Source organism: Poeciliopsis prolifica, unplaced genomic scaffold, assembly GCF_027474105.1.
Source record: "Poeciliopsis prolifica strain line A6 unplaced genomic scaffold, Auburn_PproV2 SCAFFOLD003, whole genome shotgun sequence".
Classification (NCBI taxonomy): domain Eukaryota; kingdom Metazoa; phylum Chordata; class Actinopteri; order Cyprinodontiformes; family Poeciliidae; genus Poeciliopsis; species Poeciliopsis prolifica.
Window position 1 is genome coordinate 8,689,295 of NW_026562378.1, and position 17,705 is coordinate 8,706,999.

Sequence of the window (17,705 nt, forward strand, 5' to 3'; positions counted from 1 at the left end):
GAAGCACTGCAGATTGTTAAAGTACTTAATCAAATGCTTTTCATCTCGATGCATGTTTTTTTGTTCATCCTGAAACAGAACTTCCTGCAATTGTCTTTCAGCAGACACACAAGTGACTGCACAGTCAGTCGCGCTCTCTTTCTCTGCAGCACGCACCCACAGTCATCCCAGCCCTGTTGCCCTCCGCCCCCCCCCCCCCCACCTCCTCCCTTTCACAGAGCTTCCACCGCAAGGACAGCACCGGCAGAACGTTTGACGGGCGGATGACAGGGCAGAGTGTCCTCTGTGGAAGAGAAAATAAAGGGGATGTGATTAAACATGCGTGTTTGAGCAAGAGGGAGAGACGGAGAGAGAGCAAATGAGTTGAAAGTACAAGACACTGAAAAGTTAGAGGGCGCTCGTAGTGTCAAGCGGTTTGTCTGTGTGACTCCTTTTGTCAGTGCACGGCCGGGCTCCAGCTCTGCAGCACCACTCCCCTGTCAAAGCCGAGATATCTTCTCCCCAGGCACACATCAGGACGTCCTGCTGCTGCCTCGCTGATTGACTGGACTGCTGTTGGACAACAGAGGAAACTCTCCCTGGACCGGTAGGATTTTTGATGTCAGTTCTCATCTAATCTGTTTAATTGCTAAAGGACAGAAAGGTGCATAGTGTGAAAGCCAAGCAGAGTTTTAGTGGGCGTAGTGCGTTTTGTGAAGAGTTCACAAATATGGGCAGTGTTTGTTTTTATGTGCAGATTTTGTATTGCTGGCAAGATTGTTGTTTTAAGACTCATCTTCACTTGTCCTCCTGGGAGGCGGTCAGCTTTGGTTCTGTTCAGCTTGGGAGAAGCGCTGGTTTATTCTGGACTCAGTTGGTTTGTGGCTAATGCAAATACCATAGAAATTACACAGATATGCTAAGTGGGGAGAGAAAGAAAAAGAAGCAAAGATTGTGGTGAGTAATAGACTCACATGCTTCTCTTTTTTCTGGTTTCATTTCTTTGGATTTTGTAAGTGCCGTTTTCCAGGATGGGTGAGAGTAGAAAATTGGAAGCAGAAACACAGCCTGGGGAGCAAATATGTCCACAAAAAAGTATTAAGAGAGTCAAGAAAAGCAAGAAACAAAACTTGAGTCTACTGAATCAAGGGATTAGACAGGCAGTGAGGTAGAGATGAAGTGGGAAGGAGTTGTGTTGACAGTGAGCGTAATTAAGTCGCTTTGCCTTTGAGAACCTCTAGAATTGTATTGTAAATGCATCAGTCAGAGCAGCTGACACTTATTAAGCACTGGTTTCTCAAATATTAAGTGCAATTCCTTACATGCAATGCAATTTGTCCAATGGTACACAATAGGGAAAAAAATGTGGGTTTGACGTACATGATGTTTTTCTCTTCATCTCCTCTTCCTTGTTTGTCCGTACGCTACATAAAGGCTCCTGCACAAAACCTCTGCTGTCAACGTTTTGCCCCTTTTCATCAAACTTTTTTTTTGCTTTATTTTTGTTCTCCTATGTTGCTCAAATTTTACGCAAGTTTATGAGGTTTCATAGCCCATGAATCAACTCGTGTTCCGTGTCCATTACAAAAGACAGGGACTAGTAATAATAGCACGTTTTGTTTAGTTTGGGAAGTTTATGCTTTGACATATTTCGAAACTCGTAAAACATGCTGTTTTTATTGGGGCTGGATGAAGCAAAAATATTTGCAGATTTTATCTTTGGCATTTCGGCCGTTTCAGATGGTAATACAAGTAATTGATAGTTGCAGCTTTTGGGAGAACCCACTTCATAAAAGTTTGAACCATTTTCAGGGAAGTGAGGAAAAATTAAAGATCAGTCTGAGCAGGCAAACTGAATGGGAAACACCATAACCTCGAGTGTTTTGTATTTCTGGCAATAAGATAACTGGTCAGACCTCACGTTTGTTTGACTGCTAAATGCGAAGCTGAGAGAGAAACTCATGCTTTTTTTCATTCTCAGAACATAGTTCCACCGTCCACGCAGCTAAAACTGTTCAACATTAGAGCAGCAGCAAAGTAACAGGACATTGAAGCCTGCAGGTTCACACAGACATTGTAAACATGATGACTCTTTCCATTTTGGGATGCTCATTAAGCCTGACCTCCCTGTGATGCCATTTGTTCACCCGACAGATACTCCATGATATGCTTTCTGGATTTTATTTCGGGGTAACAGAAGATACAAAATGACAAAATAGGCTTAGCTGAAAAACACACCACAATGTTAAGATTTTTGAATTTAGTTCATTGTTTTGTTTCATTGTTTTACCAAAATGAATTAGCAGCTTTTGATCTATTGACAATTTGTGCTTATAATGTGATCTGGTCTAATAAACTGAAGTAACTTGCCTCACTGGTCTCTCTAATGTCTGCTCTAATGTTGCAAATATCAGGAAAGGTTGCAAACTGAAGTAAGGTCATAATAAGAAAGATCCTCCAAAAAAATGACGTTTTATCAAATTGTAACTTGTAAATCTTTGGTTTCAATAACTTGGTTATCAGTATGATCTTGAAATGCTTTACAGTAAGTGGATTAAAGCAGAAGCAGCCCTTGTAGAAAGATATTTGATTTCCTTTACTCTTCTCTTCACTTTGACCCCTGGTGGATATGAGGATATTTCACCATCCTTAACGTGAATGCTAAATTTATAGCAGCCTGAGCGAAATCTCACACTGTTGAGACTTTTGCGCCGCTGATCTATTAAATGCCACATCTTAAACCTTTCGTATCTGCACACATTGTTCTGTGCTCGTGTGCTTCGTATGCTTTTTCCACACAAGCTGTCACTGGAGTGTGAAGGCGTCGTAAAGCAGCACTTTCCAACATCACAGTCACTTTCCAGAGAAATCAGGCGGGCGCTTTGAGCACTATCACTCCTCTCTGTGGTTAATCTTTGCTTTAGTGCCGGGAGCAGAAAGCCTGAAGAGGTTTCCCACTGCTATTCACACCCTCCAGCACCTTCAAGGTTCAAAGTCAGCATGCAGCTGCTACGCTGAGCTGGTGAGACCTACCTAAACATACTCTAGATTTTTTTGGTTTGTTTGGGTTCTTTTTTTTCTATTTAGTTCTAGTGATGAAAGAAATAACTAAACATTTCTGCTTTTTGCGTTTGGGCAAGGCAAGGAAGGGTCTTTCGGTTGTTAACTATTTCTGTGCCATAACTTCCTGTGATTTCGCTGGTGAATTTCTGAAAAGACGTCTGAGACTTTGATGTGAGTCACAGTTACACAAACAGATGTGTTAATTGATGCTTCCGAGCATTGCTAAATTGACTTGAAATGCCTCTCAAAAGACTGAACTTTGACTCTTGCTGTAATTGCTCTCTACTTCCCTTGATTTGACTTGAGTTTGCATTCAGAGGCTCTGGTCGTGACTTCACTTTGATTTGCATTCTAAATGTGGACATTGACTGTTTTTAGAAAGACTTCAGTCTCGGACCTGAACTCCCTCTTGAAGACTTGAGACTTGACATGAACTTGAACTATGAAGACTGAAGACTTGATGTGGACAAACCTTAGAAACAAAACCTGAATTCATCTTAAAAATTAAAGAATCCAGACTTGATGTGAACTTAAGGAATATTCTTTAAGAAAAATACATTAACAAGAGTCATCTGAACAGAAGTACTTTCTTGAGAAATGTTTTATCTCAGACTTTTGGACAGTTTATTGAGGTAACCCAACATTTGTATGTAGGTATTTGGAGCATAACATGTACTTTGTTATTGGACCAGTCGAGTGGGTTTTGTGAAACTTGAAGTTACTTGACAATTATTAGCTTATGATGAGAAAAATGATACAAAAACAGAAAATAAAATGTTATGTCAGGACTTTTTTGAATTGGCAGTAACTTAAACTTCCTAACCAACAGAATAGTTGGAAAAACTGGCAGGTAAAATAAGTTGTTGATATGTGCTACTTATTGCTGCAAGTCTTATTATAATCATACCTTTTGTTTTTCTGCTTCTCAGTGTTCAGATAGTGTTTTCCTGCTTCGGTTTATTTTGATTTTCGTTGCTTCCTGTTTTACATTGTGAACTTTTTCCGAGTTACTCGAGTCCCTTTTTTTACCCTCACTGTTAACACGCCTGACCTTTGTTTACTGACTTCCACTCACCTGTTGTTTATATGGCTCTAGTTTCCTCAGCCTACATTCTGCCAGGTTTCCTTTGCTCACTGCCAGACCTTTGTGTCTGCCTCTTTTCCTGACTCCTATCTGCCAAGTTTTAGATTAGTCTGTGTTCAATGATTTATTTGGCTTCCTTTCTCCAGCAGTGCTGTTTGTTTCTCCTTGCTCCTTCGTTTGGGTCAATACTGCATATAATTACCCCATGTCTGCAGCCTTCTGACCACTGTTTTGCCTTTAAGTCCGTCACCTTCACCTTGCCGCTTGACTTAAAAAAAGCTCTCATTTAATGTGATGGTCCTGCTGGGAAACCTCACCTATACTGACATTCAAAACATTCTTTACCATTGTAGTTCCCACCCCAGTCACCAAACGTACAGCAGCAGTTGCTCACAAAAACAAGGCTTTCCAGCGGCTCAAAGAATATAACAAAGAGTCAGAACCATGCTACTCAATTTAGAGCTTCCCATGACACAAATCTAATAAGTTGTGATGTAATTTGAAAGAAGCAAATCCAATTTACTGAACCTCCACTCATTAGAGTCAGTGTATATCCCAGAAGTTGTTTGCCCAAGCCCTAAGTTTACTTAATACTGTGTTGAAAATCATTCTGATGTTGCTGACAACCAATAATACCTTGATGATCTCAACAGCAGAAATCAGTCTAAAATGCTTCAAGATGGTGCTAAAATTACCAGTGTTTATTTATTTATTTTTTTTAATTGGGTCAATTTGAGTGGAATAGTCTTTTAACTTGCAAATAAAATGATCTGAACAAAGAAGAGAAAAAGCAAAAACAGACACATCAAAGCTTTTCAGTTTCACATAGTTTGTACCTGCTGTAAATGTCCATGTTGTTTCCACTTTCCAGTGTGCATATATGTGTCTGTGCGATAGGATGACCCCCTGCACGTTAAAAAAGCACATTCTTGTTTTTAGGTCTCTGGCTTCCACCGGTTGCCAGGAAATCTGTCCGACTGATAACTTCTCACATTCCACACACATCCCAGTGATCTGCTGTGTCATTTCACTCACTGACCCCTCCGATATAATGAAAGTTATCCCTCCTAAACAGCTGGTATCGAGAAGCAGAGTTTTACCATTTCCACCCACAACATCCAAACTCAACATAAGTACTTCATGTAGTTGAGCATTTTCTTCTACCTGATTTTAAATCTTGTTTTCATATCTCATTTGGTAAATGTTTTCCCCCTCGCCCCTGCCCTATTCTTTAATCATTTTCATTCTGACCATATCTTTTCCTCAAGTGTTTTTTTGTTTTTCTGGCAATCTGCCCTGCAACTGCTGCTCCCTCCATCACCGTATTGCCTGACTGCATTCTTCTCATTCCTACCGGCTTCCTGTGACTGGAAGAGCAGCGAGCCCCACTGGCCACAAGCCTCCACCTTGGAGATCTACCCACATTAGGGAACATCTGTCATTTCTCTGCTTTTGGAGATTTTTCAGGGAATCAAACTGTTTTGAGAGTCAACCAAGATATATTTGTTTTTCTCCAACAACCTGCCAATTAAATTCTCATTGAATGCAAGGTGAAAAGATGTGTTGAAGCCCCTTAATTTAAACCCTTTCTGGGGTATTTGTCATTGACCTCTGGTCATGACATACTAGATGATGCATGCCCTGCGCCTTTTTTATATTTAATCACATCACAGCCGCAAACTCATTTACAAAAGAAATTAGTTCATAAATTAAAGGAAAGTGATAAATAGGTTCAAACTTTGTACAGATAAAAATCTAAATGTTCTAGAGTGCATTTTTTACTTCTTGAATCTAAAAAAAAGCATGTCCAACAATTTTGCCTGGCAGTAATTAATAAATACAGCTCATTCACCGAAGAGCAGACTTGATTTGAACATTGTTTCTATGTTCAAACCTCATTTAAACATGAGTCACTGTGCCTCTAAATCATAAAACTTTTGTCTACGATTAGACCACGCGCAAATTAGAAGTTTCTAAAACTTGGAAGAATTCAACAGGCCAATTTGAAACACAAAGAAAGCTTTGTCCAATTCAGTATTAATGGTTTGTCTCGATCACTTTTTTCAGTTGTGATGTTGCAGAAGCAAAATCAATGTGCAGAGAAATGGAGCAAACAGAGGTAAATATGTTTATAGTTGTGTTTTAGTGGTGAATGGAAATCTGAATGTTGTACATCCATCATGACAGGATCATCCACCCCAACTGATCAGGTCAGAAAGAGAGAGCAATGAACAGAGAAACAGCCAAGAAGCCCATGCTGACTCTGGAAAAGCTGCAGAGACACCGGCTCAGATGGGAGAATCTGTGAACAGGACAACTTTGAATTCTGCGCTCCATAAATCTAAGCCTAATGGAAGAGCGGCAAGAAGAAAACCATTGTTTAAATGAATCTGAAATTTGCTACAAACCATGTGAAGGAGATGACGAACAACAGAATACTCCTTCTGATATTACAACAAAGTGGGGTTCTCTAGTGTTGTGGCTTATTGCAAATGCATGCCACACTTTTCAGCTTTCAGCACAATTTTTCTTCCACTTCACAGTTGCTTTCACAATAAAATGCATGATAAAATTTGTGATTGCAATGTGAGCAAATCTGAAATGCTTGATGTAAATATCTTTTTAAGGCACTGCAAGCCTGCAGTGCACTGCAAGCCTTCAGACTCACTTCCACGCTGACCGATAATCATTTCATATAATTATGCATAATATTTTTGGATGTTGCTGCTAATTACGTTGGAAATGCATGGTCTTGTTTTGACATGATTCACGTGAGTAATATGTTAGTTATGGCTCATGAAACCATAATAAAAAAGCACATTAATTTTTAGTTGTGCTGTTTAATTTTTCAAGTAACGATGATAAACTGTCTAATTTCGGGGAAGCATGCCATAATTTCAGAGGCAATCGTTTCCAGGCACTCTCTACATCTGCTGCTGGGAGAAGCACTGTGTCAAGAATGTGGAGTTTAAAGTGGAATGTTATGAAATTCAATTTGCTTGAACGTATCTCAAATTGTTCAGGCCACAGTCAACCCTGTGACTGTGAGATGGCCTGCCAAGAGTACAGGGGAGAAGATACTCTGTTGTTGATGGTAGCTTCTTCTTACTTTGTTAACCCGTCCCACAATTTTCCCCTTAGGTAAACATTTTATCTGGGCAGCAATAAAAACCTACTGAGTGCCTCAGTAGGCCAGGACCAAGTCTGGGTCACATGTAAAAAATGTCTACTTTGTTGGCTTTTAAAAGCGGTATTCACAGAGATCGGCTTATCTTTGTGGATCCGAAGATGCTGACTTTACTTGGCACAGTTCGGATTTGGCCACAAGCAGGGTGATGACTCTAAGACCTAATAAAATCTCAATTTGGAGGAGAACATGTGGGAATGGAAAATCGCGTGGAAATAGATTTTCTTGGACGAGTGTCTGTGCCCGACTTTATAAGCGCATGTGATTGAAAACAGAACCTTCTTGTCCAGAGGGTTCACATGATGGTCAGATCTCCGAATTAAAATGCAATTTATTGAAGTTAGTGGAGGATGAAAGACAAATAAAAAGCTTGGATGGATCTTAAGAGTCGTTTAGAATTTGAGGCTGTCCTCTTGGGTTGACTAATTTCACACAGGCCCCTGTGGTTCACCAAATTATTTTAATGGCCATATTTACATTTTTTGGGCAGATTGTTGCTGTCTTCTCATCACTCTCAGAAACATTATTCCATCTGGTGCCATAGTGTTTTCCCTATTTCCCATAGGTTTCAATTCTAAACATTGGTGTTCACTTTAATACCCCAGATAAAACCCTGAGCCACCAGTTCCCTTCACAGACTCACATATTCTGTCGTGTTAGTTTGTCCTTTCATGTATTTAAATCTGTAGATCACAATAAGTGACAATATGTTGCTGTTTTACATAGTCCTAATTTGTGTGGCTGTAGACTTTGCTAAATTTCCCTGTGAAAGAGATTACAGATATCAATGAAACTTCCTCTTCAAGTGATGAATAATAATAATAATGATAATAATAATAATAATGATAATATATTAGATTTAAACAGGGTAATAAAACACCTTTTATTTCAAAGCAGTGTTGTATAAGTGCAATCCAAGTATTATGCAAGTGTTATTGTTGTTATGGTAAGTTGAGAGACTCCAAACTGAAACACTTAATCAAAGTCTAAAGTTAGTAATTGGGTTTACTTCAACCATTGCAAGTCAGAGTTATTTTTGTAAAGATCTGTGGGTTGTCACCAGTGACTCATTATTTCATTTGTAGATTTTCACTCCCAGAACCGGTATTTTTGCATACTTGAGAGGGTGACTGAGGTGCATGCAAATGTGTTTTCCTGTTTATTTAACATGTCTACCAGTGATATCTAATAATAGCATTCACAAGTTCATCGTGGAAAAAACAGGACTTGCCAATAACTAAACAGATAATAAACTGAAAAAAAAAACCATTTTGCTACAAAAGTGGAAAGAAAACTTCTGAATGTATTTATTTATTTATTGGTTTATTCTCTTAGTTGCTGCTTTTTGTACTTGGACACATTAATTTTATTTATTTTTGGGGGGAGAAAAAAGAATGGCATGTTTTTTATATGTCTCTACAAAGTGCTAAATTTGCACGTTAACTTCTAGATTTCTATCCTCACAGTTTGTTTTATTAACAAACTCATTTTTAGAGCATTTTTTACAGTATCACCCCAGATCTAAAAAAATGTGAATAAAAAATTTGGTCAAAGCTCCTAATTAACTTATTTCCAGTTTTTATACTAAATATAAATCACAAAAATGCTTATGCTTATAAAACATAGATGTGTTTTTGTGCTTCATCTTATTTGTAATTCTATTTTATTTTTTAGTTCATTACACTATGCTATTCACATTTGTTTTATCTTTACATTTGCTCTGTCTTCTCACGCATAGAAGACATCTAGCTTTTTCACACAGTATCAAATGTCTCTAAAAGATTCATAATCTAATTTCTCTTACTTCTTATAACCATTGCAGACATTGTTCTAAGTACAGTATGACCCTTCATTGTTTTTTTTTTGTTTTTTTATAAATCACTGTATACAAAACCACAACACAATAAACTCGTGGAGATCATATTTGCATAATAACAAATTGTACTTACTGCTGACAATTACAACAGAAATGCACACATTGAAATTGTGGTTTGACATGAATACATTTTCAGTAAATTAGAGTGCAACAAAGATTATGCAGCTTGGAAAAGTACACAATTTCCCGCCCTATTTTGTCAATTCAATCAACCAGTATTGAATTGACATTGCAGCATCTTTACTGAAGGCTGAAATAAATTTTTTGTTTAATTGCAGACAAAAAAGCCGAGCTGTAAACACTTGAATGGACATGTGACTTTACATTACACTGCAAAAGGACTTTTAATTTGTGCATTTGTCTTTATTTGGAACTGTAACAAGTCAACATAAGGTCTATTATGCGCTTCAAGTTTTGCTGTATATTTCCACAAGTGAAGAGATATTAGTGCTATTAATAGCTATTTATAATTAGAGCTGGGATATCTCGTTAGGTAGGATTCAATGCATCCACTTCTCAGCCAGATGGAAGATAAAGGTGAACACACCCTCGTCCGCTCGCGCGCGCGCCACGAACACCCTCACCCAGATGAGTTCAGCAGCAGATGGAGCCCTAACACCAGCGGCGCTCGCACATGAAAGCGAGACTTCCAGCGGGGTTTATGAGCAACTTCACCGCCGACAGGCTGTCGGAGTGAGTGAGGAAGAGGCACGTAAATGCACGGCAGCGCTGTGTGACGGCGGATCGCACAATTGTTTCTATTTCGGAGCAGGAGCTCCTCGCGCTGCTTCGGCTACCAGCGGCGCGCGCTTTGGCGGTTGGAACAACGGCACTCTCGCTGATGTTACAGTAAACCGTCCGCTAACTGTCACTATAACGACCAGTTTCTCAAGAACAACGTCCTCGAGGATGACAAGGACGCTTTCGCGGACGACGTTTACAACCGCTCTCTGACTTCCTCCGGCTTCCAGTCGACCTTATTGTAAAATGCGTCGCTTCTGAACCTCACAGCCTGAAAGGTAGGCATTGTTTACAAGCTAACATGCCCGGTGAACAACTTTCTGAGACTTCCTGTCATCAGCGTGTCAACGACATTACCGGCTTCCCGTGAAGAGTGGGAAATGGGAATTTAAATGTAAGCTGAGCTTTAAACGCTAAATCAGCTGGAGTCATTATTACTATCTGTTTGTCTATTAAAGAGGACATGTGCAGACAAACTTTGCATTTGTATCAAATATGTCACAAATGACTTAACTGCAACAAATGACTTACCAATAGTTGTTCCCATTTGCCATAAATTATGAAGTTTTTATGGTGATGTAATTTTGAATAGTAGTCTTTCCTCAGTCATAGACACCCAGTGTCTCAGAATATCACTGAAAAGTTATTTTAGGACATTACTTGAATTGAAAGCCATAGATATAGGTTTTTATTTTGATAATTTGATAGCTGAGTTTAACAGCTTCTCAGAAAGTATGGTAATTCCTATAAAATCATTTAAAAAAATAATAATGTTGTACTATGGCTCAATAAATCATGGAAAGATAGCAGTCTTAATAGTGACCCAACAGACTGTCACTGATATGTCACGGACAAGGAGTGTGAGCGAAATGGGTCATTGATTAAGAAGCTGGGGTTTCAGGGTTCTGTATCCAATGTAAAGTTTAGGAGAAGGAAAACATCTTGCCAGTCCCTTCTAGATCCAGGGATGACCTATAAAACATTTTACCCATTGTAAGAAGAAAAACCATTGCATTGTTACTCATTTCATTTGCAAATCATAGTCGAAGATTTTGAGTCGTGATTTAGGGAGCCATGTTGTCTGCTGCTGTGTTATATTAAGTTCAGAGACAGTGTCGCTGTTTACCATTTACATTGCACTCTTTCCTCTCCTGACAATTTTCATGATGATGCTAATTTCATTTTCCAATGTGATCTTCTACCTGTCCACATTGTGAAAAGTTTGTTAAACCTGTACTTGGTTTAATGACCACTGGTATCACTGTGCTTAGGTGTTTGATAAGCATGCCGGACTAATGTGCAATAGTGAACCTAGTGGATATTGCCATGAGAAAAATTTGAGACACCAGAGCCATGCAAATTAGCAAAAGATCACTATAAAAGCGATAGAAGCACAAGTCAGTAGTGACTGAGGGTGATTGTTTTCATGTCACAGAGTACTGATGCCATACTTCATGCAACAAGAGCACAGATGAAATTAAGACATACAAATAGTTTGAACAACTTGGTTCATAATTTACGTGTATTAAGTAAGAAGAACACACATATACTATGGGTTAAGTGAGCATGGATATCATGATTTGTATACTGGTACAAAATGTTAGTAGGAAGGACGAAAACTGTGAAGTACAAACAGACTACAAGATTTGCATACCCTTTTTAGTACAAAATTTTAGAAACCAGTTCACCCTGTTGTTTGTGAAGAAAGCAGTAGTAAAAAACATCTATGTTTTTTAGTTTTGGTGTGCTGTTCCACAATAATCAGAGGAAATAATCTGTCCAACTCTTTGGAAGCTTTCTTGTTTTTTCTTTTGCCTGTGGACAATCAAGTCCAAACACACACACACACACACACACACACACACACACACACACACACACACACACACACACACACACACACACACACACACACACTGTAAGTTTCCCATTTGACCAGGTTAGCTCTCTCTCAGCACAGATGAGGTCATAGTCATAATACTGTAGCAGAGATAGAGTTACATTAGTTTCATCAGCACCATGCCAGAGGAATAATGACCACCTGCACTCCTATTCACATTTATATTATACTTCAGTCTTGTAAGTCACATATTTTTATTTTGCACTCAATTTATGTGATCTACTGATGTTAAAGTTACCTTTATGAAGAAATAATGTTCTGACCGTGATGAACAAAGGCATTTTCAACTCAACAGAATTAGTAATTTCACAGTTAGTGTCAGCAACTGGTCACACCTTAGCTTAGCTTGTTGTAACTATGGTCTTCTATTTATATCTTTCTTATCACAAGTTTGTGTGCAGTGATCATCCTTTTGACTTGTCTTGAGGAATGAAGCTGAGTTTCATTTCACATGGTTTGAGTTATTTTTAAACAAACAAGATGGTCATGTTTATTTTGTACATTTTCTTTACACGTAACAGCTAAACTGGAGGACTGGTGAGATGAATCAAAAGACCTAAATTTTATAATAAATTCATTTGTCTCAATAATTGTCATTGTATTTTGCAGCTAATTGGCATATATAAAGAGCTTCTTATAGCTAATCTCTCAAATTTTATCAGGGGCCTTCTTTTGCAAAGAGAGCCTATCTTATCAGTCAAGCCAGAAGACATTAGGGAGTTCACTAAACTGCTTAGTGCCAAAGTGTTAGCAAAACATCAGATTATTGTGAATGTAAGCGTGTCCCAAAGGTTTAGGCAAGTGTGATGTGTCAAAAAAATCTAACCTTTTATCAGCATGAGTAGTGTAAAGGCCAGCTTATACGCTAGTCAAAAATATGGTTGTTACTGTCTATTAAACAACCCACAGCTGTCGCCTGCATTCCAAGGAGAAGTAGCCACTGATCTATTTGATTAGATGTCAAAACTATTCAGAAGCTTTGAGACTCCTTAATAAACCATCCACAGCTGCAGTTATTGTAGATTTCAGTACAATGCGTCCAAATGGGTGATAAAGGCCAAAACAAAAGGACATCCATGAACACTTTCTATTTACAATTTTATGTAGTTACTTTAGCTTTAGCTGGACATAATGTTGTGGGACATTAGTGTTTCTCAAATTAAGCTGATACAAAGATTTTTTGCTTTTTAGTCTGCAGACTGTTTTTCCTCTTTTCTATAAGGATGATTAGTCACACCAAAAAAGGGATCTTCCACTTCAAGATTAAATCATTTATTTTCAGCCTTTGTGATTCAACGCTTTAGTTGTATAATAACATTTGCAAAAAATACAATTTCTTGGTACATTCGCTGGCAGTGGACACCTGTCTGCTGTTTTTTTTTTTAAATCAACGATCTTAAGCCTATACATTTTATCCAATACACATAATTGTGCTCCACAATTGTAAGAGGTAATGCCAACCTTTTTCCCAGAAGAGATAACCTTTAAAAGTCAGCAGTGTTTTCCCCGTGTGAGCCACAGCAGCGCGCTGACAATAGGGATAGTGTTCTGGATCGACCAGAGGCCCAGATCACATTTCCTGTTCCTGATTTAAGATCAACTCAGCTGACTACTGATACAGTCTGCTTCTTAACAACATAGCAAAGGGACCATCACTTTGCTGTTTATTATTCCTATGTGTGTGAGAGAGAGAACAAGAATGAGAGAGATAGACAAAAAAAAAAAGAAACACTGAATTTATTAAGAAGATAGTATGATAGAGAGGGCAAAAAAGTAAAGGGTAAGAGAGGAAGTCAACAATCAGTAACTTTATCAAAACCAGCAGAGCCGAGCACTGGAAGGTAGTCATATCATTCTTACTGACTTCAGGGTGAATTTAAAACAAAGAAGCCCTTCTCTGTATTTAATCACTTTACCTTTTGTGCAATAATAGTGATTCACAGTTATTGCCAAACCTATCAGCAGAAGTCAGCATGAGAATCTAGGCAGGTGAGTTAAAAACAAAATAAGGGACAGTAATGTGTGGGTGTGCTAAGGAATTCCTTCACGCAACATTAGGTAATATCAGGATCACAGAGCGTTGGTTGATGGAGTGTAAAGATGAGATGCAGAGGCCACTGATCGGATTAAGTCAGTGCTAAAGATGTCCAGTCTCTCAAACTATTTTACATGAAAGAACTAAACTGCTAGCTCCCACCTGGTTAAATCCAGGCCTATTCTTAACTTGAATAATTCATGGTAATATTACTATGATACTGCTCACACAATGTATTTGAATGGGGGATGTGCAATTAGTATAACAGTTTTTCTGACTCATCTTCTGCCTTCTCCTCTGTTTTGCCTCCTAACGCCTCCTTCACAGCCTCACTTCTCTTGCTCTTCTCTTAGGCTGTTGACTTCACACATACCTATGTTGAAGAAAGTCAGGATTCACCTGGGAGCAACTTACCAATTCAGGACAGATTGAGAAAAAGAAGTCAAAAGGCTCCCACATACTCGGGTGTACTTCACTCCAAAGAGGTCCACGCGTTCTCCAAGCAGACTCAAAGTGGGTGTCTGCCGGATACGTCTGTGGAAAGGTACATTTTTAGTATAGAATTGTACATAATCACTTGCATGGATGTACAAAGACATTTGCAACTTATTCAAAGAAATGAGAAACAGCTTGTTTGATCTGCACAAGTGACACGAGGATTTGAAGCTTGAATAAGTGGTTTTGAGAATTTCTATTCTGATCTGAGAAATGCACCAAAGTGAAACTGAGAAAAACTGTTATTTATGCTGCAAAATGATGCAGATTTTGTCCCAAATCTGCATCATGAGTAATAATTGTCAGCCAGGGTGTTAAAACTGTCTGACAGTTTTAACACCCTGCGAATAAAATGACATCAGTCAGTAGACATACTTTATCTCCATATCTTCCAAGAAGATGCCGTTTTCATGACTGCACTCTTGGACGTAACTAGCAATGTTATATAACCTTACAATAATAATTACACTATTCAACCTCCATAATAGATGAAGTTATTTTAACAACTTGTTGGCCTGTGTGTTTGAATCTTGTCGGATGAGTTTTTGCTTCTGCATACCAATTCTCAGCCTGCCCACTGTGACCAACATCGTGAAACGTTTGATATCGTACTGCTTTGATTGCATTTGTAGTCCCCAGAAGGTTGCTAAAAGGCAAGGCAGCAGGAAGATTTCACATAAAAGCAGAAATGCAAATCAATAGAACTAAACTAGAGCAATTCAGACTTCATTGGCATCATAACAAGTGCATGTGCAAAAGCAGTCTTTAAAAAAAGCATAATTTCTACAGAATGTTGTGTAGCTAGATCTGTCAGTGTGATTAAAATGTAGGACACTTTTTTGTTTTCTTGTCTTTAAGATATTTTCAGCATTATTATCATTTTCAGAAGTGTTGATCGTAACACAGGTCAGAATGAAAACATTAACCCGCTGTAATGAAAACTATTAGTGTCCTTAGATAGGGCCTAGCATATTGATTTTGCACTTATTTAAAATAATTCTATAACATTTTAAATGCGAATTGCACTATGATAAATTGGAACATACTAGATAAGTTAATTAATTTGAACACACAGGGATACATTCCAAGCTTTAATTTATTATTTTTTCATCTTGTAATTCAAATCTGTTTATAGTCTATGGAGTATTGTCCAGTGAAAGATGAGAAATAATTGAGACAACAATGCAGAACAGCTGAAGGGTGATATTAAAGTAAATTGGGCTTCCCCAAAACATAAACATGCTACAGGCTGATCATCTCCATGACAAATAGTGGTGATACTGTCATTAAAACAATTCAAGTATTGAGTGCATATAATGCAGTACATGGGCATATTTCTTTGTAGGCTCATATTTTTAAATTTTCTGACTGGACTTTCAATAACTGTATGCCATTATGATGCAAATTCACAGAAATAAACATTTCTCAGTATATGTTTACTTTTAAATTAAATTACTGATCAAACCATGAAAATAAATTCCAACAAATATAGCTAAGCTGAATTCATTAAATAACTAAATGAACTGTAGAACTTCAGTTCCTGCTGAACTTCCAGGTTAATTTTAGTTCTAAACAAACCGGTTTCCAACTGGTGGAATGTACGCTGTGGGTTTAACATCGTTATTGATGCTACGAGGAAAAAAATCATATTAACTTTGTCCCAATGAACTGGTTTGTCTTTGAGGTGTGGCTGAGAACTTTCATTTCACTTGTCCTAAATTTAGTTTGGCTTTTATGAGGCACCTGAAAGTTGGTGAATTTGGAAATGCTGGCAACATGTTTTCTCTTTAAACTGAATGATTGTATTCAGTGTGGATGCAGACTGCCTTTCGCCTCTTGTTGAAACATCCAGGTATTCTGTTACAGTTTCTGAAGACAGATGTTCCCAGGGGCAAGTTTACAGTGGTAAGACTGTTGTATTGTACATACATTCTGAGGGATTATGCTTAATCTTTAGATATAGGAGAGAAAAACCAACAGTAATTCCAAAAATATTCAAAATCGCTTGTTTCTTTTCAATTTGAGAATGTCATTACTGCACATTCCCAACATTTGAGCTCAAGTGTTTGAAAACATTTTACAATGTTTTCAAAAAAAATAAAATAAAATAAAATAAAATATGGGAAGTGCATGACATGTTTCTGTTTAATCTTCTGTACTCTGACATCCCTAAATAAAATCCAGAACAATCAGTTGTGCTCAATCATCACCTACTTAGTAAATCGGGTTTGGTCTACGTGCACACCATGACATCTACAAATCACATTGACCACAGGCTGCTTGAACACACCAAAAAATATGAAGATATAGATTAAGTAATAAAATATAAATTTTTAGTTACACAACTCCAATCTCTACAATCTCAGGATGTTTTTAAGTTCATGGCATAAAAACTGTATGGTTTTTTTACTGGAAAGAGGCATCATTATTCAATGCAATGTATTTATCAGACCTCACTGTCATGAACATGTTTCCTTTTTCCTGTAACTTGGTGTTGTACTTAAGTTTCTGACTTCCACTTCAATGAGCAATAGACAAATACAGAAGCATTTGTTAACTTTTGTAATGCTAATAATACATTCAAAGCTCTAACACACTTCTGCCAGACAAGTGGTGTGTTGCTATTAATACGTTGGGTAGCAGCAAACTCACTGTTCTGAAACACATATGCATGCATAATTGTGCTCAATAACGCCAGTGTTTGTCGACAGGTGATGCTAAAAATACATTGGTCTGCTCACATGCACTGAAACTTGCACAAAGCGTCTCAGTGCTCCTTCAAAAGAAACAAATGGTGACTATTAATACACTTGCACCAGCACTGATGCACTAATGCATGTGAATGCACCATCAACTGTCACACAAACAGACCCTGGTTATGCAAACACAAAGGCCTGCTGTGTACTCTCAAAAGAAACAACTGCAAGCTATTAATATCTCGGGGTGCATAGGATGGACGCACACAGGAGGATGAACACATTTGGAGATTGATACTCCAGCTGCTCGGAAGCAGGGGGACAGAATGTGCCCAGCAGCTGTGGATTCCTATAAACGTAAGAGGAGTGGGTGGTGCGGGGGGTCGGGGAGGGCTTCCCGCTTGGCACCTCCCGCTAGAAGGTGCCAAGCATGGTGAAGTAGCTGTCATGTTATGGACCAAAGGAACTGGTCCAGTATTAAGGAGCTCAGTGCACGACATACACAAAGTGCAAAGGGCGAAATGCTTGAGCATCTGGAGACTAAAAATGGCAGAATATAGATATACTTTAACTTAACTTGAAGTTTAGTCTAGTCAAAAAGCAAAGTCGGCATATTATTTAATATGCAGCATGAATAAAATTACTGCTG

General features: G+C 38.2%; 1 protein-coding gene across 4 annotated transcripts in view; it reads left to right on the plus strand.

Annotated features, from left to right (window-relative positions):
* Positions 1-252: 252 nt before the first annotated feature.
* Positions 253-17,705, plus strand: part of LOC129352649 (histone deacetylase 7-like) — a 46,112-nt gene continuing 28,659 nt past the window's right edge. For 2 of the 4 annotated variants that reach the window (XM_055021745.1, XM_055021772.1), the window contains exons 1-2: positions 9,793-10,208; positions 14,219-14,409. The gene's annotated coding sequence lies outside the window, so the exon portion shown is untranslated. Of the gene's footprint in view, positions 601-9,792; positions 10,209-14,218; positions 14,410-17,705 lie in introns of those variants that run through there. The other 2 variants (XM_055021764.1, XM_055021754.1) reach the window with 2 other exon arrangements.